We start from the raw sequence: 27091 nt of genomic DNA on the forward strand, positions 1-27091 counted from the left end.
TACTTAATCTGTGTGCTTTATGAGAGACCTCCTGGCTCTTCCGTTGTTGAGGATGAGGACCACTCTCACACATAGCTTTCTATTTAAAGAAAGAACCATGATATCAATCCTGGAATACAAATGTTGTTATATAAATAATTATTCTGAAATCTTTCAGGTTTTTTTTGTTTTTTTTTTTTTCCCCTGGTGATTTATGGTGTCTTTAACCAAAGCAATGAACAGAAATTAATACAAAGCTATATTAAATTTAGTCAGAAAAAAATCATGCAGCTTTCAATGCCCTATTTATCCTGCTAGCCTAGATTTTTCTTCAAAATATATGGCTCAAATCTGCCCCGTTCTGCTTAACTTCAGCCCTTTTTCTCTCTCAGTTCTCCTGCTCCTTGACTGGAACCCATCCTGACACACAAGCCAGGGCAAATGCTTTTCATTGCACACCCCATGCTGGTGCTATTTGTGTTTTGTGTTCCTGAAGGTGATCACTAGCATCACTGCTAGATGCATTTTGGCACTTCTTCAGAAAACCTGCGAATACCATACTCAAGGTGGACTTAAAGATGCTCAAGGTCACAAAACACAGATTTAACAGCATGACTATACTGTTCAAGCATGAACATTATAGACCTTTACTCAGAGTGATTTTGCTGCAGAGCAAGTTGTGCTGAACACACCATGGAGCTACAATTGGAGACAAGAAGATGGTTGAAGGTATGACCAACATTTCCCTTGAAACATTTGCTTCTTCATGGAAACTTCCATCCATTAGCTTAGCTTGTTAGTTCTAAAGCCCTACAGTTTGCTAATCTTCCTTCCTTCCTTAGCTTTTTATTTCTTCAAAGTAGTGGTTACAGACTGGAACCTGCAAAGTGCTGAGCACTTCAATTCCACATCAAGCAAAACTCTTAATGTTAATCATGCTATGAAAAATGCTGCCAGATTAGAGCTAAATTTTTACACATCCCCTGTATCTCTCCAGCTGGGTGCCTTTTTCGTTCATGTAGAAGGATGGCTGTGCAGTTAAGGCACTGAGCTTGGGCTGAGGCAGTGCTAAGTCCACTTTAATCTACTACAGCCTCCCTTAATCATGTCCTAATTTACAAAATAGAGGTGATAAATATTTTGTCTTTCTGATTCTAAACTCTTGGGATGGCGTTTATTTCTTAGCCTTGTAAGAACATTAAGATATCTTATGCAGTGCTACAAATGAATTCTGTCTCTTACAGGGCAGGTATCTAAGCCCTGGGCTGATTGGTGAGGATTCCTGGCATTCAGCTTTAGAGCAGGAATGCCCTCGGAGAGCTTCTTGTCACTGGCTCTGTGCTGTTTAATTGCACAGCAAATAGCACTGGTGCTTCAGATAATAGTTTCTTCACAGCCTTTTATTTCCAGATAAAAAAAAAAGAAGAGTAAATTTCAGATTGTCTTCATGTGCCTTCATTTTAAGAAAGGCAATGTTTTAGAGCTTTTGAAATTCAATTCAAGTGATGAGCATTCTTTATATCTACATTTTAAAGTGCCAGTTTCCAATATCTGCACAAGTGAAAGTATATCTCATTTTTTCTCTCTACCTTTGTTAGTAATTATTGTAATCATAGGGTAACATCTCAGTTTTGCAGTTTTGTGTATTCTCTGAGCAATTCATACCCAGTTGAGCTTACTGTCCCTGTCTCATTCATTTAATTAAACATTAAGTCATTGAACTTTAAGTATGCCAAGGTTAGTAATGTAGCAGAATAGTAACAATTAAACATCCAGACAGTGAATCTACCACCGACCTCTTTTGAAGAAGTTTACAGTATGCCATACAATTAATTATTTGAAGCTTGAAAACATTTAATTTCTCCAGAGTGCAAAGTGGAACTATTACATCTCCATTATGAGAAGAAAAGTAATAACTTCTAAAGGTATTAAAAACCTTTAAGCAATATCTGATGTATGTCACTGCTACACAGCACCTCCTGTGAAACATTTCTTGCTTGTAAAGGTAAGATCACACCTACTGTTCTGATAACAGTGATTTACTGTGCTACCTGTCTGTCTATCAGTGCATCTCCCTATGAGTTAGCATGTTGTTCCTAAAGCTCTTCACAAAGTCGACTTCCTTTTTCAAGCCAAGAGGTAAAGGTCTTATAGCACCACAGGAAGCAGCACACTGCTAAAATGATGATGGATGGATGAAGGCCGAAGGGTGGCTCTGAATTAATTTCTTGCTGGCTGATGTTTCTGGATACACTTCCTCAACACCAGCAGAAGTCAGTGGTAACAGTCATCGAATCACAAATCATTAGGGTTGGAAATGACACTTCAGATCATTGAGTCCAACCACCAACCCATCACCACCGTGTCCATTATCCATGTTCCTCAGTGCCACATCTACACATTTTTTGAATATCTCCAGGGATGGTGACTCCACCACCTCTCTGGCAGCCTGTTCCAGTAAACATTACTGAGTACATCATTTTGTAGTTTCTTATGGTTTTGCTGGCCACGCCTAAGCTGTTGTCCTCTTTGAGTTATGCACTTTTGTGCTTATGTGACTCTATCAGAGGAGAAACACTTGGTTGGTAGTATGTGAAAATATAGTTACAAATACTCAACCATTGGAAAAGTTGAACAGAGCTCATGGGTGATATTGTTGTATAAAAAGAATCCCACGAGGCTTTCCTTGGCTGTTTGCCTGTTCATAGAAATTATTACATATATATGATATAGACATCCATAAGTACCGATGAATAAGAGGGCAATTAAAATTATAAAATAATTTACATTAAGTTACATAAATGAATATTGTTGCAAAAAAGAAGTGAAAAGACTCTTCATTCTTTTTTCCTGTAATTCACTTCAGGTTCTATAAAGATCCTGAAGGAGAAAATGCCTTCTTTTGTTTTGCTAATACCAGTATGGCCTTTTTGTGAGGGTTTTACAAAGCTGAAGGAATGACTTCAGTGTATTGTAATCCCCTTTTTGTTTCAGAGTGTATATCCCAGATTTTCTGTTCTTTAAGTTTCCAGTAAGACTCTTGGTTTGTTTTCAAAGGAAATGTCCATAAACCATTTGAAAACAACATAATTAAGGGCAGTGCTGCCTGTAACATCTCTTACATGCAAGCCCAGCTGTTCTGTTAGTTTTGCTTGTTATCATCCATCACCATATGATAATAGAATAATTCTGGAGGTTGCTTAATTAATTGAAGTTCTTTTTTTTTGTTGCTTTTCTAAGGTCCCTGTTTGTAATTGCAATGAAGCAATAATAGAATACATCTTTTATGGTCTTAATGTTGTAGACTTTTCTTTGCCACACATGATTAAAATTCATGAGGTAGTGGTTTAGGAGATACATTAGAAGAAGGTTTCTGTGCAGAAATGTTTATACTGCAACATAATTAAATAAAACAACAAGTCTTTAAAGTTAACTGTTGTACTTCATTTGGCCATTTAACAATAACTTTCAAATAGAACTGTGGATTGCTGAGAGCAGCCTGATTTTAAAACAAAAGCATGCCTTTGGAAACAGATACCAAATAGCTGTAATTGCAGTCACAGATTGGGTTGGGTTGGAGGGGACCTCGAAGACCATCCAGTTCCAACCCCTACTATGGGCAGAGACACCTCCCACTTCACTGGGTTGCACAAAACTGCCAGTGTTCAAAATTGCTTCCCTTCTAGGGAAGGAGCTTCAATAAGAAGAATAATTTTTTTCTTTAATAAGCAATTATAAATCTATGGAAGTGTCATTCTTAACCTGCCATGTTTGTTAAAAATGTACTATGTCCTCTATGAACTGCGGTGATTTTCCCAAATGTGAAAGTATTTTCCCTAAAATAATGAAAAATGTGGTAGAGTAAAATATAATGAATACAACAAAATTATGTGGATCTTGCCTGTGTTCTTAGGAAATGTATTTACTCGTTTAACATTGTGGCAGATCATGTGGTTAATGATGAAGAACCACGCAGAAATGAGTCATCAGCAGTTGAGTGCAACATCACAACATTTCACTTTACTTTAGATGTGGTGAGGCTTCATTAACCTTCTGAATGGTCATCTGCTTGATGTGGCTGGTTCCTAAGTTTCACAAGTTTCCAGGACAAAAAAGTGAGTTGTCTAGTCTGAGGAATATCTATGTTGATAACTACATAGCAGAACAGAAAGGATTTTCTTTGCTACAAAAGCATTATCCTTAAAGCAATGAGAGCTATACAGCTTTGAAACTAACAAGAGATGGGAGACTCATCTTTCTGGTATCATCTCTCATTTTCTGAGTGCCTGGGCAGTGTCTCACCTCTGTATCCTATTGCATGTGGCAACAGTGAGCCCTCCTAGCTCAGGGCAGAGATGGACGCTTATCAGGTCTCTGATTATGTGCTCCCCTTGGAAGTGCTATTTCCTGCCTCTTTTTCACGGGAAGAATCCCAGAAGAATGAGAGTAATTTAAAATAGCTGCTCTTAAAAATAGTATTTCTGTATCCAATAGCTTTTACTGAGCTGGGTAGTCACCTGGAAGGCAGTTTAGTCAGCTGCCTTCAGGAATTTATCACGAGTGTATTTTAATGTCAGTTTTTATGTTGTATATTCCAAGGGCCTGTGGTAAATAAAGCAAGTCTTGTTTTAGCGTGCATATTTTAGCTGAGCAAAACTTCAAACCATCTAGCTGTCAAATGTCAAAAAGCCTCCGTTCTGTACATGTGAAAAGCTTGTAGGAGAAGGAGGAGGAGGAATGAAAGTAACCAACTTGGTAAATGATTTTAAAATGCTGCTAGGACAGATGAACATCTCACCCAGCCTGTCACAGTCCAGGGCAGAGACTGGCTTGGTGCTGCTGTTTGAAGCTGTGTGGTGGGTGGATGGGAGAGATGGGGATACTGCTGTAGGCAACCTGCCACACTAGTGGATCTTGCCTGCTATTCCTTATTTTCTTCTCTGTGATCTCCTGACCATTCCCAGGAGCAGTGAATATCCCAGGAGGTCTCCCACCTTCCCTTCATCACCCCTTCCTTCCTTGGAGCTGCTGGGCTGAGGTTCAGCTGGCCCTTCAAAATACAGGGAAAATACAGAGCACCCCACAGAGTTCAGGAAATACCGTATATATGATAGTCAAAGGACAAGTGCGATTCTTCTGTATGCCAGTCTGTGTTAGCAGCTCTCTGAATTTTACAGCAGAAGGAGTTGCATGAACAGTTCACAGTACATAACATACCCTTCACCACACACCAAAGCAAGCTGATATCTCCATTAGCCCCAGATAAGTGGTTCTTGGACAGTAGCTACTGTTTGTTCAACACTGAGATTGAAATTAGATTAGTGTTATTGCTCCTGAAAGTCTCTAATGTTCTCATATTTGGTTTTTTTTTTTCCTTTCACTTTCTTCTTCAGTGTAGTCAAGTGAAGTTTTTACTTATCAGAGTGAAGACGAAAGCCAAAAGAAAGTCAGGTATGAGGTACAATAGTTGCAAAGGCATGTTGCTGTGATGGAATAGAATGCTAAAAACTTTTGAAAGAATTAATAGTGCATCTTCCTTGTAGGAGAAATCTATGCTTGGAAATACCTTTTATCTTCCCGCGGAGCTCCGTCTTAATTATTTCTGAAGAGTAATAGTTTTAAATTGATCCAGGAGAACTTCTCTAATGATATAATCAAACTTGCATCTGTACTCTGTGCTTCGTGGCTGAACTAATTTAAATGCTAAATAGAAATCAAAGAAGTGACCATTATGCATACAAAGGAATGAGTAGTTTTAATCTTATTTGTGTTGTGGGTTTTTGGAGCTATTGATTAAAATGACCAACAGTCTATATTTGATTCAGAGCAAAATGCCATCTTATGACACACATCACAAGTCAGATTCTTGCTGTAATTTCTAACCTCAATTTTAAATACTGTCAGCATCATCTAGAATTAGAAAAAAGAGCAACTCATCACCATGCCAATTGAACAAAAAAATGCTGCATGATTTAAATACCTATAGCTGCATCATTTACCCAGTTTTATGCTTTCATTTTGCTAAGCATGAGGTTGATGATTAAATTGATGCGTAATTATTAGCAACACAGAGACTGTTGTCACATCGCATGGTTTTCTGACCAGGTGCAGGCTTCTCAGATTCAGTCGGAGCCTGTCTGTCAGTTTCCTGAACAATCCAGCAAAATAAGTGACTGATTTCTTGTTATCATCACAGAAGCAGTTTTCAGCAGAGTGTCACAGTAAACCTCCTTTTCTGAATAGTGTAATGAACATTCTGGTGTTTGCAAAAGCATTTTTTTTTTATATATATACACATGTATATAGTCAGAATGTAAAAGCATTAACAGTCTGATCCTGGTATCTGTCCCTCCAGCTCCTTATCTGCATCCTTTCATTAATATCTGTCTATTTTACTCAAATGTCAAAGTCAATCAAGCACTCTGTGGTCATGCAAGCAGAACAGAAGCATGGCCTGCTAAATTAACCCAGTGTGAGGAGGACTTTCAAAGATTAAATTTCTTTGCTCTGCTCCTCCAAGAATACACTTTCAAGTTTAGATGGCTGGTTCAGTAAGTATGCACCCACATCTTGAGCTTAAGCAGGACAATGCAGGCTGTAAACTGAAAGAGCAACCTTTTGCATCAGCTAAATCAGACTAAATAGATATATAGGGTAAATATCCAATCTACAAATAAAGATAGTTCAGCAGGAAGAGAAACATTTTGTTGGTATGCTTTTAAAGTATTATTCTGCAAGATAAAAAATAAGCTGGAGAAAGCAACCGTAAACTGTGTTTTATTCTTTCACTATATTGCATTGTAAATTTGTTAGTGGAATCGACATTTCTACCTCTCCTTGAAAATATTCATCTGCTGTACCGGCATTGGAGCTGGATTGATGTGGATGCTTTCAAGTGCATCCTATTTCTCCGTGAAATAGAAACAACTAACCAGAAACTCATACACAACAATTATACCCTAACAAGCCTGTTTATTCTTCGTCATCAAAGAATATCGTCATTTGTTCAAAATATTGTTATTCTCTGTTATTCACAATTTTACAAAAACAACAGTAAATTACCCTGAGTGTTTTAAAAATAGGTCATAAAAGCAGTCTGATTTCACTTAATGCATAGATACGACAGTATCACAGTGCGGGCTGCTTTCTCCATCATTGGAGGGAAGCGCTGGCGGAGATGACTAAGACCCTACACAAAAGAAAAGTCCTACGAGTGTTGGGGGAAAACATGTTTGTACTGAAAAAGATGGACTGATAAGTAAAGGCAAATTGAAAACAGAGAAGGAAAAAGTTAAAAATTATATATTTAGGAAATGGATTAATCTTTTATTATCAGTGACAGATTCTAACAGAGATAATTTTAAAATCCACATTGATGGTTCATCCTTAATTTTTACTCAAATAAGTGTCACGTTGCTAGTTTTGTGATATTGTGTTGGCAGAATAATCTTTTAACAATCAGTACCATTGGAAGTGAATATTCAAATTTAAATGAGGATTCCTTTCCTGATAACAATAGGAAGCCTTTCCGGTAAGAGTGGATTTGCAAAGCCATAGCCATTTGTGAGTCCCCACCTGCTTTGCAAGTCATGGGAATAGAACTTGCACCTGGAACTGGAGCTTAGGAATAGGTTGTGTGTAGGAATTGCCATTTAAAAAGAAATGGTTTTAGCACCTTGCTAAGGGGAATATATGCTAGCAACAATTTTTACTTCAACTCATCAGCACCAAAAAGATAAAAGGGTATGGATAAAAGGGAGACTTGGGGTGAAATGTAAACCCCAGGCTACTGCCCATTTAACGGGGCCATCCCGTCTCTGAGAAACAGTTGAATCTGGCCTTGGGCCATAGTTCATTCTTATTAGAGCCAATAATTTCCATCATTAACACAGTGGCTTCTCCTGGCCTACAGTGAGAAGATAGGCTCTGAAGAAACTTAAACATGTAAAAATCCCTGGCAGATATTGCCTTGGTCATAGGTGGCTCAACATGCCTCAACAAAAACGGTGAAAGGGAGAGAAGTATCATTTTATTGGCATAGCAACGCAAGTGGTCCAGTTTTCTTAAATTTTTCCTGAAGTTCAGAGATGGCAACCTCAAGGCTAATTTTAGCTGAAGTCAACTTATTTTCTCTTGGTCAGATGAAAGTTCTGTGAAATTCAAGAAGGCAGCGACTGCACCTTAAAAGGGTACCTCTTCTTCTACTTTCTCTGGGCAAGGATTGGAGAAACCAGCCTTCAGTAAGCCCAGATACTGTCACTCTACCTCCACAGAAGATTTCTCAGTTGAAGTGAGAAGCTCATGGTATCACCACGTTCCTCTCTCCTATTGACACTGGGCAGCTAGGTAGAAGGTGAAGACTTCTGGCTGAGAACACATGGGAACCTGACTCTGCCCTAGCAGGTAGTAGAGCACAAACTGGGATGAGTAATTCTGGTCCTTTCCTACTTTAAGCAGTGATGAACTAATGTAGCCTAACTAGGTAATGCAATGAGGTTGTGGGAAACATGGCCAAAGAGGATCTTCCATTCCTTGACAGACATTCTACCAGGAAACTGCTGTTACTGCTCAGCACAAAGAGCAGAAGTTCTAGTGCCTTTCTACGGAAGAATCAGTTTGGATGTCAAGAGAAAGCAGGTATTGAATTTCTGCATTTTTTCTTTATAAGGTCAGTAGAGAGAAACAGTCCTTTAGCTTAGATGTCCATGACCACTTGCAGGCACGTGTCTACCTTTTTCCATGGAGCACGTAAGAAACTTGTGGTCACTGTATGGACAAAGCTCCTGGAGCGCAGACTCCACTGAGTTGAATGTGAGTGGCTGATTTAGGTGTCAACCCATGTTAAAATGGTTGTAAGTATTTTAAACTAAAAGTTGAAAAAATATAGTAGATACTTGAGGAACAAGTGACTGACTTTTTACATGATTACTCTTACTTTTATTCAAAAGTTAGCATTGTAAACAGAAGGCTTCTGTCATTTCTTGGTCAGAGATTGCCTTCTTCTCATTGCCTTTCTCCTCCTCATGTCTTCTCTTTGCTCTAAAGAGAGGAAAGCAGGGTAGGTGAGAAGAAAGAGGGAAAGAAGTGTGCAACTGATTTGAACTATTGTAAAGGAAATTTTCATCTGCTCTTGGAAAGAGATCAAACACAGACAATCCCACTTACTGACTTGTGCCATAATACCTGGATACTTGTACCTGAAAATGGAGGGTCTGACTTCACGTACTTTTGCAGGCAGATGTGCCTGCTCCATGCCAGAAACCATTCCTGACCTACCTCACTTGACACCAAGTTTTAAGAAGATCATGAGAGCAACACTTTCTTTAAAATATTTCAAATAGCCAAGGCTATTTTTGCCCTTTCTTTTTGAGATGTAGGTTGATTCTGACAGGCTTTATTAAGCATATGTTTTCTTCTACTTTAAGCCAAAAAAAAATGAATGACTTTTCCAAACAAAAAGGGAGGTGGTAGTTTTTCTAAAAAACACCATCAATCAAGGAATTCAATTGTTTTTATCTCTTAATGTCAGAAAGGAAGTGAGTTCCACTTGGGTCAAATGTATGAGCTCCCTGACTGGCACAACAAACAGAAATATTCAATGGATTCGTAATCTACCCTAGAAACTGACTGGTCTGATTGAATATAATGATGTCTGACTGCACAGGGTCTGTGAGTTGCCCTTTGTTAATTCACAGCTAACCAAGATCTACCATGCACAGAGGCTGAAAAACCAATTAGCTATTCTAAGAAGCACTGGTAGATAAAATGTTTCAATTAATCACACAAAATATGCATATTCCCTTCATTTTGTAACTCCCGTTTGAAAATGATCACTAATAGTTCTGAATGAACTCATTTAGTTGCTGAATATCCCAGCAGGGTTGTTTTTTTTTGTTTTTTTTTAAGCCAGATATAATTTGAATAGATTTGATATATGAATCCTTAGGCAAGAGCATAGTGGTGCATATAAACTCACGCCAAATATATTTATACGTATAAAATGCGTATGTGTAAGCAACAAATGAAGCTCGCTTGTCTTGGTGTATATCATAGAAAACTGAAAATTATTAAATTAGAATGGCTATATTATGCTAATTTATTTTTTATTATCAGCCTACTAGAACATTTTACTGCCAAATGCAATATTGCAACATACTAGTATGCTAATGTGCTCGTGTTTAAATAATTTCAAGAATAGAGTTTTATCCAGGATACTTATTCTATACAAATCATCTGTGTAAGAGTTCAGTTACTCTTTCAGTGCACTGATACAAAAGAATATAAATTCTTCTATTGTTATCCACAGAGTCAATAGGACATACATGAGAAATATTTCCTTAAAATGTAAAGTGAAATTATGCATAATTATGCAGCTAATGGTGAGAGAGATCAAAAAGAGTACACAGACAAGAAGTGAAAACCTGTCAAAAGAGATAGCTGAGAAAGATACACATACATCACACATCTCGTTTGGCTATCTGGGGCTCCCTTGCAGATCATTGTGTTCTTTACTAAAGACACTCAGTGCCAGCCAGGGGATGGTACAGGAGGAAGGTGTCTATTTGCTATTCATCCACACACTAATACAGCCTACTTTCTCTCAGATTTTCAGGCACAGATCCTCACTTCTTGAGCCATCAGGATTGAAAAACAAGTCACTGGGGCCCTGGAAAGCACAGTTTTTCCTTTCCCACACACGAGCTGCTTTGTCTGGTGGTTGGAGGGAAGCAGCACCTGTGCTTCCACACTCTCCAGGAAGGACGACCTGGCTGTGCTGTCAGACAAGCTCCAGAGATCTTGCTTGGACTGAAGGGTTTGGCACTCCAGCCATGTGAGTGCCATTAAATAAGCAGGTAGGGAAGAGGTAAGACTGGTGCAGAAGGCTCCCAGTGAAACACACTGATTAGAGTGAAACTCCAGTGTTTGTTCCCTTTTCTTGTGCTGAGGCTTTGGCCATACGTGCATTTGTGTGGACGTTTCTGAAACACTTCATCTCTTTTCTTTATTTGAGCTGAACTTAAAGGCACACTGGGCTACCATCCAGCAGACAGCTCATGAACACTCATTGGAAATATGTTCTGGTATTGTTATATGCAAACACATCTGCCCTGCAGATACTGTTGAGCAAAAGGAGGAGTTTGCAGGCTGCAAGTTTCAACCTTGGAGCCCAATTGTTGTCATTAAGAATTTGTTTTGTCCAGGGAAGAGAGCATTCAGGGAACTTGCGGTGCCTGTATAGCCTTCCACTCTATGGGCCTCCCTAAGAGAACATGGAGACTGGTTGGGCCAGGGCTGGGAGCAATGTAAAAAACCTGAACCCACCGTCCCTCCTGTTAAGCCCATCAGGAAGCACTGAGGGTACTTTAGAGGTGACACTCAGCATCTAAAGGTGTGAGAGCAAGTAGGTTCCTGCAGCACCAAGACCACAGCCCTGCCTTCACCCGTCCTGCAGGTAGATGGCAGGATGCAGTCACTCATGCACCACAGGTCGTATTGAAACGCCACAGAACTTTGTTGGATAAACATTACTATTATGTAAACAGCTCTCCGTCCTGAGAGAGGAGATGTTTTGCAAGCATATCTGTTTTCTGAGCTATTTCTTAACTATGTAGGTGTCTGAGCTATGAGGAGGAAAATAAATCAGAGAATTTGGGCAGATGCACATGCACCTCTATAACTGGCGGTGGTTTTAAGATGTTAATGAAGTGATGCTTGTTTTTTATTCAGTGAAGACCTGTTTTTTTGTGTTTTTGCTATATAAAACAAAACACAACATGGGAGAAAATGTATTCAATTACTCCTCACTCTGCCTTAATATGAAATTGCTTAGCGTTGTCACTAATAAACCTAGAAAGGAAGAAGGAAAGTACAGATTGCTCTGTACAAGATACAATTTTTTGTGTGTGTGCATTATATTAATGATCTCTGCCCAATTTTGTAATAACAAGGCAAATAAGAAAAAAGCCTGAGTTGAAAACCCTGGCTTATAGTCAATGATTACAGATGGGTAATGCTTCATTGTAGGGATTTTTGCAGTCATTATGGATGTAAGAGTCTTGTTTAAATATTTGAATATAGTTTCCCAGAATCAGTTAGGTACCTCACTGTAATGACTCTGCTGATGGAGCTGTCTGTGCACTCGCTGCCCTGTTTTTTGAGAATATGGACTCTGAAATCTATTGTATTAGCTTGTCATCTGCCTTGGTGCAGCACTGCTTTCAGCCATGGGTGGATAATGAGATCCCAGGATGGCATCAATATGGGAGAGCTCTGTAGAGCTAGAGAAGCAGAAGGTGTTGGATACCTCCCCTCCAAAAAAGACACTTTCTGAACCAAACCAGACTCTGAAAGCACACAGAGGATGAGGCTAACCAGAGGCGTCCTCCTGCCCACAAGCATTTCACACTATGCCACATGACTTTTTCCAGCTTCAATCACCTACTTCTTCCACGGAGAGACTGCAGCTTTATGCACTGCTCCTTAGCCTTCCATTTAGCAGGACACCTGATGTTTGTGACTTACTCAAGGTGACATCCTTCCTCAAATGTGAGGAAGAAGGTTTCACTAACCCGCACTGAACTGAGACTGGGAGATTTCTGTTCTTCACAAAGAGAAAAAAAGAAATTCCCTTACTTGTTTTGCATTCATATTTTCTATGACTTAACGCAGAGAGTTTTATAGATGCTTTTAGTGTTGAAAAGGATTAATTAAAAAAATCTCCAAAGTTTGAATAGAAAATAATTGTGACTGAGGACTAAGTATAATCTGAGAACCCAATAAACTAAACCACTTCAATCCCTGGGCACTCAGAGCATTACAGACCTGTCCACACTATGAAGGAGCTGAACCATACCTTTGAATTTCTAGGTAGTGCTGTGGAAATTGATCACCACCTTAAATATCATAGCCTTTCTTGTCCCAGCCTTCAGCATTTAGGAGATAGTACTATTAGTCAAAAGATAATTATTCATTAATTGATTTTGTACAATGCTTAGCTGGGAGGTAATTGATATACTTGATTAGAGTAGAAAAAAAATGCAGTTTCTATCTACCAAATGCAGAAATACTAAAGAAAAAAACTAATTTCTTGATGTTTTTCATTAAGGATAAAGAAAGAAAAGATGCCAAGATCAATCCTAAGAGTTCTAAGGAATAAACCTGCGCACCAAAGGGGATCACAGTACCTCACACACCAGCAAAAATTTTATGATGTGTTAAAGAATGTATGTATAAGCCTGCACTCAGGTGATGTGCAAGCCTAGGCATCCAGCAGATTTAACATGACTAAAATTGTCTTTGAATTTATATAATTGATAAAGACTATTTGATTTTGTCCTGAGCTCTTATTGTATGTTTACATCTTTCTGTATTTCTGCTTGTATCTAAGCGTTTGCAAAACCAAGCTTCCCAGATCAAAGCTGGAAAAAGTCATGTGCAGTGCTTCTGGGTGTTACATGCTTCTGGGCTGGAAGATGCCTCTGATCATCTTCTGTATGTATCTGGAGTGTGGTACTGATCAGGAAATGTCCTTTTTTGGGGGTATCCATCACCTACTTGAATCACATTCCTCCTGCTGCACGCCAGCTCAGTGATTATTTTGCTCACAGCAGCCATCCCAATGAGCACTGCTGTGGCAAAGGGAGGGGAGGTTTTCCCTGTGGTGGGGCTGTAAAAAAAATCATCAACCAAAGCCAAAAGAAAGAATTTACAAGTGTTACTGCATTGGGCCCGTGCCCCGAAGCCTTTAGCACAAAAGTCAAAAAACATCTGCATATTGACTGAAAAGGCCCATACCTGCAATGTACCTGGAAGTGGCAAAAATTTCCAGATGTTCCCCATAAAACTCTTCAGTTGGTGGGTTCTAATCTGTGTGACTTCCTGCATGACAAAACCAAAAGGAGATATGCATGTGAGAAGTACGCAGGCAATTTGCCGTCTGGGTTGAATTCATCTTTTGTGCAGTTCAGCAACATTTCTCTGTTGGATTTGGACTCTCAGCTTTTACAGAAAAATCTGGATTGAGTTGAACTTGCATGAACCAAGCCAAATCTGTAATTACAAGGTCTGGCAAGGAATGTGTCTCTTTCCTGCTTATTTTGTATTTGCCATTGTTAACAGAAGTGATTGCCGCTGCTATTCTCACGCCAGTCTTGAATCTAAGGAGAATTTAGAGAGATGAGGAACTTCATCTGAAAGACTGAAAACATAGGGCTCAAATTAAAACTCTTTGCAAGCAAAGACATGGTTTTTAACTATAGCAATGCAGGAAACAGTAAGTGGCAGATATTTTCCTCCATGAAATGTGACAGGTTGGAATATCACCTATCGTTTTGTGAGAGAAATTGGTACATTTAGATTAAATCTGGAATTATATGCCACACAACACAGACTTAGATCTGACTTCTCCTTTTATTACTGTTTCTATCAAGAATTACTCCTCTTACTGATTTTTGTTTCTCCTCCCTTGACTCTTGTATCCATACCCTTTCTACAAACATCACTCTATATTTTTAAGTGCACATCTCTTTTGAAAATAGATATAAGAAGTGCTTCAGTAAGTTATGGAAGGTTTTTTTGTTTTTTCCTCTTTGCTTATCTACTGCATATTATTCTCACTCTGCTAACAGTGTTCCCCCTTCCTCCTATATCTGTGCTACAGGAGTGGTAGCAGTAAGGGCAGAGGAAAGAAGGAGTAGCACCCACAGTTCATTGTTCTTATAAGGGAATATGTGAGGGTGAGTGCCCCATTGTAGCATCACTTTCCAAGAATGAGTAAAAACATCTTGAGGCCTTTGGATCCCTTAAAAACAGAAATCACTGAACCTCTCTCTGCAGCTGTATTCCTTTCCCCAGTGTGCTCCACCAGCTTGTTGGGATTACAGATCACTGGTCTCCAGCAGCTCATAGCTTTCATAGCCCACCACAGTACACTAACAGGAGCTATCTGCTTCTCTTCCCTTCTGTTAGATGTAAAACCTTCTGCTGACGTTGCACTGGGCACTCCAGCCCAGCAAGCCTTAGCATTAATGTTACTGAGCCTGGTGGCAATGCTTGCCCCTCTGATTTCCTTTTTTAGGTTCTCTGCAGACTCACAGAGACATTCTGATGCCAATTATACCCCATAAATAAGTAGTAAGGACTGAAATAAGTCCTACAGTTGCACGTTCTGACCTTTCTTGTATCACAGCTTGCAGGGCTATCCAAAGTGGATTTGGTTTTGATCTACAGTACTGTTTTAGAACAATGTTCAGTCTTTGTTCAAAAATCACCATTGCTAAAAATTGTGCTGAAAGGACTGTTTTCTAGCAAAAACAGATTTTACATCTCATTTCTATTGTAACTGTCTTCAGCCTTAGATTTCACTTACTTGCTTTTCATTACCTTCTGAATCAAGTAACAGGTTATCAAAGTTATATTCCCTTGCAGGTACTTACAAAATCATCAAATTACCTTTTAACCTTTATTCCAACTAAATAGATTTTCTGCAGTGTTATTAACAAATGCTTCCTCTAGTTCTTTAATCTTTCTCAGCTCTGCCTCAGTCCCTCTGTTTATCAGTGTCCTTTCCAGATCATGATATTCCAGACTTGGCTACATCAATGTTCAGTGCAAAATTTGGACCAACTCTTCATCCTTTTAGGGGATCTGAGGTTCCTTTTTTGGCCATGGAACTGAACTGAGAGTTCCCATGTCTTCCTAGGAGCAATCTTCATGCTTGGATGAGATCTCGTATTTTTAAGGGACTCTGTTTCTCCAAACTGACTGCACTGAGATGCCCCCCTTCCTTCATTTCTAGACATAGGACTACTAGCTGGTCTCAGTACCATATTTTTAGTTCTGCTCACCTTGCCATGAGTGTTTGCTTTTAAGTTTTGAGGTTGGAATGAGATCTTTAAGGTTCCTTCCAACCTAGACCATTCTGTGATTCTGTGTTTCCTGTTTTATGTGCCTTCCTTCTGGCCTATGTATATGTAGGAGAAAGTATGTGTGCATTTTTTTGATGTGCGATGACATACATCAGCTGTGATTCATCATAAAGCACCATAAATCCCTCTGCATTGGTCATCTATCATCTCAGCTACATAATTCTCACCAAGACGTCGTGCTATTTACATTTCTCATCAATTACAACATTTTGTTTCCTTTCACATCTCAGGCAAATGTTAACTGACTGTAGGATGAAGAGAGGATCCCCACTGAACCTCACTAAGACCACATATCTTTAGAGTGATGTTCTGGAGTGTAGTTGCTTGCCATTTTAAATCCATTTAATGTTTTCAATGTTGATTCATAACATTCTTAATTAATGGTTTTTTTTGCATTGTATGGTACTGACTGCATTACAAGTCTTGTAAAAGCCCAAATATAGCAAACCTGCTACCTTTATCAGCCAATTTGTAATCTCATCAAAGAAGGATATCAAGTGACTTTGACAGGATCGATTTGCCAAAAACCCTGTTGAGTGACAACAATTACGCTGCCTTCCTTTTATTCCCTATTAATTGAGTCCCATATCAGCCATTCCTTTATTTTGCCTGGGACTGATGTTAGTCAGTCTGACAAAACTTGTAATTACCTGAGATGTATCATTTATTCTCTAATTTACTTTTTTTAGAATACTAGCATCGCATTACTTTCACTCATCTTCTAGAACTTCTTTCGTATTAAAAAAGTTATTGAGAAGTCAACACCAGTGGAGGAGTTTTCATGTAACTCCTTTTAAACTCTCGTATGCTAGTTTTTGGGACTACTGGTGATAAATATGCCAAAATCAATAGCTCTTTTTTGACATCCTTCTGATGCACTGTTGGAGTGAAAATTGTTCCATGATTTTCTTGCATCACCTGATCTTCGGCAGTTATTTACTGAAGTTATATACAGCAGTTATTTATTGAACACCTTTTGCTTTTCTGGATTATTTTTGGCAATTTAATAATTTTCAGTTCCAGTGTTAGAATTCCTCTTGCTCCCATGAAGCTCAGAGTGTCTTTCTGACTATTGTTAGCCCAATTTAGCATAAATTTTCATCCTTTTTCATCACCAGATTTCTTGTGTTAAAACTCCTTACTTATAGTATACATTCAAATGTGCATAATCACTTGTTTTCTATCTATGGCTTTCTCTTTTCTTCTGTGTGATTGTTCTTTTCTTTCTAAATTTTAATTGTGACTTTTACTTTTTGTAATAAGTAAAAATTGATTTTTAGCTGGTGTGATCTTGAACATCTCCAAGTGATCATTCTCATTTTGTCCACCGATCTTTTTATACCCAGTGATTTGGACTCAGGAGGCCTAACAATTTGCTTAAAAAGTAATCCCAATGAATAAGTGAAACAATAAGGGAAATAAAAGCCAAAACTTCTATCAATGGTTTCTGAGTGCTGGCTGTCGTAGATCCTCTTGATAAGAGTTAGCACACCTTTATCAGCAGTGCTGAAGCCAATTGAGAGGAATTCTGGGATCACTGACAGGGACAACTCCTACACTAGCCCTGCCAGAATGGAAACCAGGTCACCCAGAAACCTGAAATTGCAGGGGAATGGCAGAACAACATTCTGATCTAGAAGGATGAGGTGGCTCCTCACTGGAGATGCTCTTAGCCTAGATTTAGTCTGCTCAGTGCTCATGCTTGCAGAGACATGCAGCACAGTCTGAGCCTGGTGACTAAGCTGATCTCAGGATTAACTTTAAATTAGCAGACCAAAATAAAAGCAAAAGTCTTTGTGCCTCAGTGCCACGTAAACGGGAACTGAGGTGGCAAATGGGGTAAGGTGGGATAAGTCATCATGTGAGATCTAGAGTGTGATTCTTTAGCAGTGTGGCTGAAAGTGTTCAAAGTCCCTTGATAGCTCCATTTTGATAGTAGCAGACTTTTTAGGGCCACTCATGCTCCTCTACAGGTTGGAGCAACTGCAGTTTGGTTGTTGAAGTGATTAAACTTTTCCTGAGTCCAGAAAATTTTGCATAGCGGGAATATGCTGAAAATATTCATGTAGATATTTAATATGATGACCAAATTTCTAGATCATCCCTAAAAGCTGCACAGGACTAAAAAGCCTCCCCAGTCAGATGGTGATGCTACATGGTAATTGAGAACACTCTTTTTGTATGGATCCTCTTCAGTAATTTACTGGGCTTGGCTAACTTTTATTTGAACTTCCTACAAGGGCAGGGACCAAATCTGATTTTTGTAAAATACATTGAACTGGACAGTCAGGCTCCAAGAGACCCCCTTTTGTGAATTTCTTGTACCACACTTCTAGTATCCTTCTCATTACTGAATGTTAAGATCCTCTGACAGCAGAAGCATGCTGAAAGCACTGGTTTCAAACACAGTAAACAGTAGGATTTAGGTTGCACCTGAAAATATATCTGAAACTGTTTTTGAAACATAGCTGATAAGAGTCCTGTCCCTGATATGAGGTGATCAGGTAGCCACACTGTAATTAAAAAGGCTATCATGTTCTGTGACATCGTATTTAGAACTATTTCCATTAATAATTACATAGCCTGAGCGGCAGATGAATTAGTACATCTTTTACAGGAGCTAATGCAGATAAAACCTCAAGATAAGCAAAGGTTTTCCTGGGTATTTCCATTTATCTGTTTGGAATTGGGGTGATTTTGTTTCATTTCTGTCCATGTTTTGCTGTCACCTGTACTTATATATATATATATATATGAGAATATAAATTCAATAATATTATCATCATGACAATGCAAAAGTAATGACGTATTAATTTTGAGCTGTAAGGCCAGTATATTAAAAGCAGATGTGCTAATTCATCATGGCAGTAGATCTGTCACAATGGAAAAGCACCTCTGAGACTAAGGAGGTTACAATAGGGACCAGTTTGATCTAACACCTTTAAATAATAGATCTTTGGATTGTGATTTTCTTCTACTTGGCAAAAAAAAAAGAAAAAAATCTGGCAACTTCTGAAGAACGGGAAACCACTACTATATTTTGGACAATTAAAAGCAGAAGAAAACTACAGAAGTTATCCAAGCAAATACCAGAATATCTCTGTCAGTGTTAGCGATCATGTCAGTTCTTATAACCGCAGGAGTTTTGACTGCTATGAAACAAATAAATTTTGGGGTATTACACTGCACAGCTGAGATTTTGCTTCCTGGAAACAATGTTTTATTTGTTCCTTTTGAACATACTGTGGTGTGCAAATGATCACAGGTTTGGCAAGTCCTTTATGGGGCATTGTATTTATAAGGCCAGAAACAGATGTACAGATAATTTCAGAGACACGCATACTTTCTATGGTTGCAAATACTGTAGGGATGGGTACCTTAAAAAGAAAAATCAGGTCTTTGAGTATCCTGGTTGTCTTTCTTTCAAAGAATGGACACGCTGCATAGCAAATCCGTGTTTTGCCAGCTGCGGTTTGCAGAGCAAAGGCCAAAAGCTGCACTAACATACACCTCCTTGAAACTCTTGAGAATTCAAGCAAGATTTCCCACAGCCTGGTGTCTTCCTGCAAGCCGTCCCTCAGACATCGGCAGAGCCCTGCCCTTGCACATGTGGCATGGCTGGCTGCATGCCACATTTGGCTTCCAGCTTGCAGGCGATCCTTCCAGCCTGCCCACGCTGATACTTCCCAGACCTTGGCTCCTATTCAAGTGCTATCGCTCCAGCAAATCCTTTTGTATTTTCGTGCTATGAGTGGAGGTTGGAATAATGCAAAGAGAGAACCAAAAGTGCTTAAGTGTGTTCCTTTTCTCAAGGGAGAGTGTACAAAAAAGGCATTTCCGCAATATCTTAACCTCAGTTATAGATTACAAAGTGGATAACTCCGTATTTACCCATGCAGTCTCTCAGCAGATGGCAATTAAAGGGTGAAATTACCAACAGCACAATGGCAGGTTGAGGGCCACCGTATCAGCTCTCGTCCAATTGGTTCTACTTGCATAAAGAATATCACTGCTAATTTTTGTAAAATAAAGTATGATGTTGGTAAATAACCACATATTGTCAAACTACAAGCAAAGGAAAAAAGCATACATGTGTGCTTACATCAGGCAGAATCCATTTTCAGTCATGCTTTTTGAAGATGTGTTTTGATGGACCTTCTGGGACTGTAGTGCCTGACACAAATGTGTGTGAGTGGATTAGAAGTAAACAATAAGAATTAAAATAAGAAATAATTGATTCTAATACTACGAGAACTTTTTAGAAAACATATGTTTCTAAGATAGAATTTGTTACTCATATTCTTGTGCTTTTCATATCCAAAATAAACCTGTGGTTACCATTGCAGTTGCCATGCTCTTACACTCCACACTGTACCAGTTAGGAAGAAAAAAAAACACAAAACCACAGAATAATAGATAAGCAATCTCTTTCCTGATGTCAGATTTACTGAATTAATGGTTGAACATGGAATTTATCTGATAGAGCTCATCCACTAGACGTGAATTAAAATCTGTTACTAAGATACAGATAAACTGTTCAAGTCCAGAGCACCCCTAAGACTATTTGGACACCTTTTTAGGAGGGTGTCAAGGCATTTCCATGTGTCCCTGCTCTGTGAGACCATCCCATTTTCATGATGCTGTCCTAAATATATGACCCGTTCCTAAACCCTATGCCTTTTCGAATGTGGATATCATGATGTCAGTGAAGAATGATCTCTAACGCAGACAGCTGTGGTGGTCCTCTGTGGAATCTAAGCCCTTATGATGGCTGAGGATTCCCTGCCACCAGTGTGTGTTTTGTTATTGGTTTCTTTGACTGTGCTTAGCTGGGTAGCCTACGATCTCTGTGTTTTAAGAGGACAGGGAGAGAGGGGCATCTCCCAACGGAGTCTTAGTTGTGGAGATACTTACCTTAGGTGAAATACTCTGCAGCCACTTGCCTTTTTCTTGTTTTGACCACAGAGTGAGTCTGGGCCACTTAAATCAGGAGCCTACTTTTTAGATAGTCAAAGCTAGTAAATCCCATCGTGTATTACCATTGAGCTCATCACTATACCACCCCATCTCCATGTTTAGATCCCCTTTTAAAAGTGCTGTAGCTTTAGTGCCAGAGATTTCCTGCGCTGCATGCCTTGGTGAGTGATAAAGCATCCAGCATACAAAATTCTGAAGCCATCCGGGATAAAGTTTACTCTCAGCCGTGTCACTGTTTCAGGACAGGAAGCAAAAGTGACTCTGACTGTGCTTGGGCTGTTAATCTGCTGGGAGATTTATTTATTTTTATTTTTATTTTTGGTCTGTATAATATCCACATTTAAGCATAAAGAAGTTTTTCAGCTCCAGTGCCTCGAATGTAGATGAATTCATTGATGTGCACGTATCAGTAAGTGGTAATACTCTATAAAAGAACACACATAGGAGTGTTTTTCAGAAGCCTTTGCAGATGTCTTTTGTATATCTGCCTCTCTGATTTATTCCCTGCAGGTAAGTTGTGTGACCGTTCTCTGTATGAGCGTGATTGGATTTCTTCAGTCCTTGGCACAATCCCATCAACCTCTGCTATCTCTTGTGTTTCAGGCAAGTTTTTGCCATTTGCCTTTTCAGGCAGAGTCATCTCAGCACAATCTCACAATGCAGTGTGTTTGGGCTTCTCTCACTTTTTCTCCAATTTCCCTCCTTAACAGGATTGAAGTCAAGATGTACTCTGAGGCAGAGAACGGTTATTTCTAGTAATTCTGATTGTCTTTAAGTCATGACACCTTTGCCAACTTCTTCATCTTACATGAATGAAAAATCACTTTCTTTCAGTGAGGATAAATTTCTGTTTCTGATATAAACACTGTTTTGATTCATTTGCTTTATACCACTACCTTCTCGTAAGCTGTTCCTTCCTGACTTTGGTCTCAGCAGTAGACGTGTTCCCAGAGGTTGCATTCTGATCTCCATCCCAATAATCTCTCTTTGTAGTTCTTTTGTCCTGAGGGAGTACGAAAGAAAAGAAGGTGCAACAAAACAAATGTCATTATAGTTGCAAGTACTGCTTACAGTTCTGCTGCTTATTTGAGTATCATTGCATTCATGTCAAAACAGAGCTTTTTACCATATGTCCCTGGGACAATTGCTGATGGCCCTCTGACCTTGTTGTGCCATTTCAGAAGTCTCTCTGCCAGTGTTTTCAGAAAAAAAATATAACACCCAACAGCTTTCATTTTAAGATTCCACTGAAACCAGGTTTTATTTTTCTGATTTCTAGTCATATGCTGCAATGACTGTGAGTCAATTTTTTGCAGGGCCTTCAACCTGAACAACGTAGACTTAAATAACAATTTATTCCATCTTAGTTCTGCAGCTTACAGTCCAGTGGTTGTATGGGAGCTGTTCATGCACCGCCAGAAGTGGTCCATGCCAAGGAGGGCTGCTAAATTGCGAAGTTGTAGAATGGCTTGGGTTGAAAGAAACCTTAAAGATCATCTAGTTTCAATCCCCTGCTATGGGCAGGGCTGCTGCCCACCAAATCAGGCTGCCCATGGCCTTGAACCTGGCCTTGAATGCCTTGAGAGATGGGGCACTCACAGCTTCTTTTGGGCAGCCTGTGCCAGAACCACACCACTCTCTCAGTGAAGAATTTCCCCCTGATGTCTAGCCTGAATTTCTCCTCTTAGCTAAAAGCCATTCCCCCTTCTCCTGTCACTCTCTACCCATATAAAAAGTTTATTTCCCTCCTGTGTATAAGCTCCCTTCAAGGTTGCAGTGAGGTCTTCCCAGAGCCTCTCTTTTCCAGGCTGAACAAGCCCAGCTCCCTCAACTTTTCTTCAAAGAGGTGCTCCAGCCTTCTGGTCATCTTTGTAGCTCTCTTCTGGATCCACTCCAGCAGCTCCATGTCTTTCTTTTGCTGGGGGCTTCAGGCCTGGACACTACTGCAGATGGGGCCTCACAGGGGCAGAGCAGAGGGGAGTGATAACCTCCCTTGCCCTGCTGGGTATCCCTCTTAAATGTTCCTGAGCACAGTTTTCTACAAGTTGGGAAAGTATACTGAGCAAACAGAGTAGCATGCTTTTCCTGTTCTGAATGAAAGCTTTAGAAACCCATTCTAGGTGCTACTGAAGACAAGGCAGATGGGCTTTTGGTTTAATCACTGGATTTTCCTTTGTCTTCTGTTCTCATGTAGTTTGTTTTTAGCCAGAACCATACTTTTGGTGGAATATAATGAACCTTCTTAACATTTACTGGATTCACAAATACGCTTCTTGAAAACAGTGCTATTACCAAGTAGCCAGGAGGGGTCATTGCTCTGGGATTACAGGATGTTCTGTTCAACTCTTACTGCTATGCACAGGACAGCTGAATAAAAGCACTGAAAGGAGCCCATAGAAGTCTGGAAATGTGTATTGGTGTGATGCATCAAAGTACAGTGAGTAGCAATTCTGAAAGTGTTTTTAAGCAGACTGAAATCGGCAATACTGTAAAGTGCGCGAGAGAGATTTTGTAAATCAACAGGCCAATTTTCTGTCCAAATAGGTTTAGATAAATTCATGTGACTACTGAATAATTATACAGTGCTTATCTGACTGAACTTCCAGTCCCAAAGTTTGAGCATTTCTGGACGATTTGCTCAGCTTCGGAAACCTTTAGTGAGACATTTTAATTGCAAGAGTGCAGGCAACATCAGATGATAAGATCTGCCATTTCCAGGTCCCTGGTAGCTCATCTATCTTCCTGGGGGCTCCAGTTTTTAACGCTTTCCTTGTACTTGCAGATGCCTTGTTCTTGTATTTAAAACAAGAGCTATTAGTGGGCTGTTACAGAATGGTCATTCAAGATCACTGATCATACAATCATAGAATCATTAAGGTTGGAAAAGACCACTAAGATCAACTAGTCCAAATGTAATCGTGTATATTTGTAATAATAATAATAATAATAATAAAGCTTTAATTCAGTGAATACCACAAAAAGCATGCTATAATTAACATTGTTTCCAAATTTAATAATACTACATTTAGTTTTAATTATGGCAAAGAACACGCATATATATTGCCATTAATAAATGGCGTGATTTTATTACACCTTCGTGCTGCTTGTGGAAAGATATGTTGGACATCTTCACGTTCATGGTGTTGTCTGATATTTGTAGGCTAATCAGCTTGAATCTTTACATACCATGTCACTAAAACATAGATAAGATCTGATTATTATCTTCCTTTTCACTTTTTCCCCACAGTGATGTACCCTCCATTGCTCTCTATTCAAACACAAAAGTTTCCATCCTCAAGAAGTCTCTAAGGTGTCTTCTTAATCCTGAAAGACGGAATAGGGTGTATGCACACCTCTGACAGCAAGCAGTGCTTCAGCACTGCTGCAGAAATCGGCACTGTGGAGGACAGAGTGTCTTTCCATCTTTCCAGGCTATAGCCTGTGTAGGAATGCTGAGAGCAGAAGCAGGAGTTAACACTGGAACAATTTCCTCCTAAATCATTTGGTTTAAAATGTTGGATTAATCACTTGGGATTTCCTAAATTGAATGCTGGAACTGTATGAGAAGTAATATCCTGAAATTATGCAGCAAGTGGTATTGTTTGGCACCCCACACAGGCGTGACTGGGAGATGCTTGTGAAATGGTTTAAAGGTGAGAAAGTCACGTCCAGAGCTGAGGGCACAGGAGGTGGTTGTGGCAGAGCCAGGCTGGAGCAGAGTACTGTTGTGATGGCATGTCTTCTTTCTGTGTTGGGCTGCAGTGCTGTCCCTGCTGGTTCCCTGCACCCCTCAGAGCTGACAAACCAGATGGGTGCAAGATTTGGATTTGGTAGCTTGATGGATTTGGTGTGGCACAGGTAAAGTGATAGAAGCAAAGCACAGTTGCTCACATTTGCAGTGTCACAGGGCTCAGGCTCCTTCTGATCAAGTGCCAGATCCTGCGCTTTGGTCACAACAACACCATGCAGTGCTACAGGTTTGGGGCAGAATGGCTGGAAAGCTATAGAGGAAAAGGATCTGGGAGTGTTAGTGGACAGATAACTGAACATGAGCCAGCAGCGTGCCCAGGTGGCCAAGAAGGCCAATGGCATCCTGTCTTGTGTCAGAAACAGTGTAGCCAGCAGGAGCAGAGAGCTGATCCTCCCTCTGTACTCAGCAATGGTGAGGCTGCACCTGAGTACTCTGTTCAGTTTTGGCTCTGGACCATGTTCAGAGAAAGGCAATGAAGCTGTGAAGGGTTTGGAGCACAGTTCTTATGGAGAGAGGCTGAGGGAACTGGGATTGTTCAGTGTGGAGAAGAGGAGGCTCAGGGAAGACCTTATATCTCTTCAACTGCCTGAAAGGAGGTTGTGGCAAGGTGGTGGTTGGCCTCTTATTCCAGGTATGTAAGTGATAGGATGAGATGTAATGGCCTCAAGTTGCACCAGAAGAGGTTCATGTTGGATATCTGGAAAAAAATTTTCTGTGACAGTGTGGTGATGCAATGGCACAGGCTGCCCAAGGAGGTGATCCCTGGAGGAGTTTGAGAACAGTACAGATGTGGTGATGAGGGACATGGTCAGTGGGCATGGTGGGGATGGGTTGGTGGCTGGACTAGATGATCTTAGTGGTCTTTTCCAGCCTTAATGATTCTATGATTTTATGTTGAGTCAACATGAACACCTTCAGTGTTCTTCAGTGTTGCTGTAGCAGTGTTGCTGCTGGGGGAACAGAGTGCATGGGGTGCAGCAAGGCCACACTGTAGGGCACGGTGTTACCCTGTCCTTGGCTATGCTGCAGTCAGAAGCTGGAGTCTTTGGCTATGCCATGGAAAGTTCCTCACATGCATTAAAATTCTTCAGGCAGCATTTGATAAAAGAGAGCTGCAATCTTGCTGTAAGGCTCGTGGCCAATGCACTACTGAGTCATGAAGAATTCAAAATACTTTGACGTTAAGAGCTTTGGAATTTTCTTTGCTTCCATGGCTTGAGATGGACACAGACCAGTGAGTTTCCTCGCATGCTGCAGGAGTCATTTACTTGATAACGGTTTTGGGGGCAATGTAGAGTGATGGAAATGATTTCCAGCTTTACTCTTGCCTGATTATTGTTTTTCAAAATATGTTCTATGAGCATTAAAGCAGTAACTACATATATTAATAACTATAGCAATGAATAGCTATGATGTATTATATGCATAATACAATTTTAGAAGATGTCTTAAAGCTTTCTGTCAGTATGTCTGATATTCTTACTTGTGCGGTTGTTATCTTACCTTCAAATTACAGCAAAAATAAGATCTGTTTAGAGTCATGATTTGTCATTCCAACTGGAATTAGTCATTGGTCATCAAGACACTAATCAGATTACCTGTTTCTAAAGAATTAATTCAATTTTACTAATATGTATGAGTAGTTGCTAACTCTACCAAACTCCTCAACGAATACAGAAACTTTGTCTGAGTTGGCTTCACGCTACCCATCGTCAGCACTCTGCTGCCATCAGTGCAGAAGGACATGTTGCTGAGGGATGCCCACCCTGCTTAGAATCACAGAACAATAGAATACCCTCAGTTGGAAGGGACTCACTAGGATTATTGAATCCAACTCCTGGCTCCACACAGCGCCACCTAAACTCAAACCATATTTCTGAGAGCACTGACCAAACGTTTTTTGAACTCTGCCTCGTCTCAGAGGGGTATGAGGGGTTAACTCGCTGTAAGGTGCCCATTTCTCTTTAAGGACTCAAGGTCCGGGCAAGTTTAAAGAGACCCCAAAATCAGGCACCTTGGACAGATCGGTCCCTGCAGCCTCATCCTGTGAGAAGCTGTCATGTGCCATTCAGCAGGGGGCAACCACCGTGGGTCAGAGCAGGATCCCATGGCACTGGTGGGCTGTTTGCTGTGGTGTGTTGTTAAGGCACAGAAATATAACACAATAAGATTTAGGACATTATCTCAGAAGACAGCCATGGGTACGCAGGGCCATCCCGGCAGTGAGTGCACAGTGATAATTTCATTGCTGCCAATTCCCTGGGCAGGTAACCTTCGAAGTGTATTTATTTAGTGGGGGCAATGCCTGAGCCTGGGGCACTGATTTGGCATTTCTGGATGGCCCAAACCTTAAAACCTTCCACGCTTCCTTGGAACCGGGTCGGGCAGCATCCCGCTAAGCAGATCCGGGCTGGGATCCCCCCGATGCCACGGGACGGATACACTTCCTCCCACCCCG

General features: G+C 40.0%; 1 long non-coding RNA gene across 1 annotated transcript; it reads left to right on the plus strand.

Moving 5' to 3' along the window:
* The first annotated feature begins 2386 nt into the window (after window positions 1-2386).
* LOC116216752 lies at window positions 2387-22633 on the plus strand. The gene is made up of 3 exons (XR_004160136.1): window positions 2387-8382; window positions 8519-8616; window positions 10584-22633. It is a non-coding gene; the product is annotated as an uncharacterized LOC116216752 (long non-coding RNA).
* Window positions 22634-27091: the final 4458 nt, after the last annotated feature.

This window comes from Meleagris gallopavo, chromosome 6 (assembly GCF_000146605.3).
Source record: "Meleagris gallopavo isolate NT-WF06-2002-E0010 breed Aviagen turkey brand Nicholas breeding stock chromosome 6, Turkey_5.1, whole genome shotgun sequence".
Lineage (NCBI taxonomy): Eukaryota > Metazoa > Chordata > Aves > Galliformes > Phasianidae > Meleagris > Meleagris gallopavo.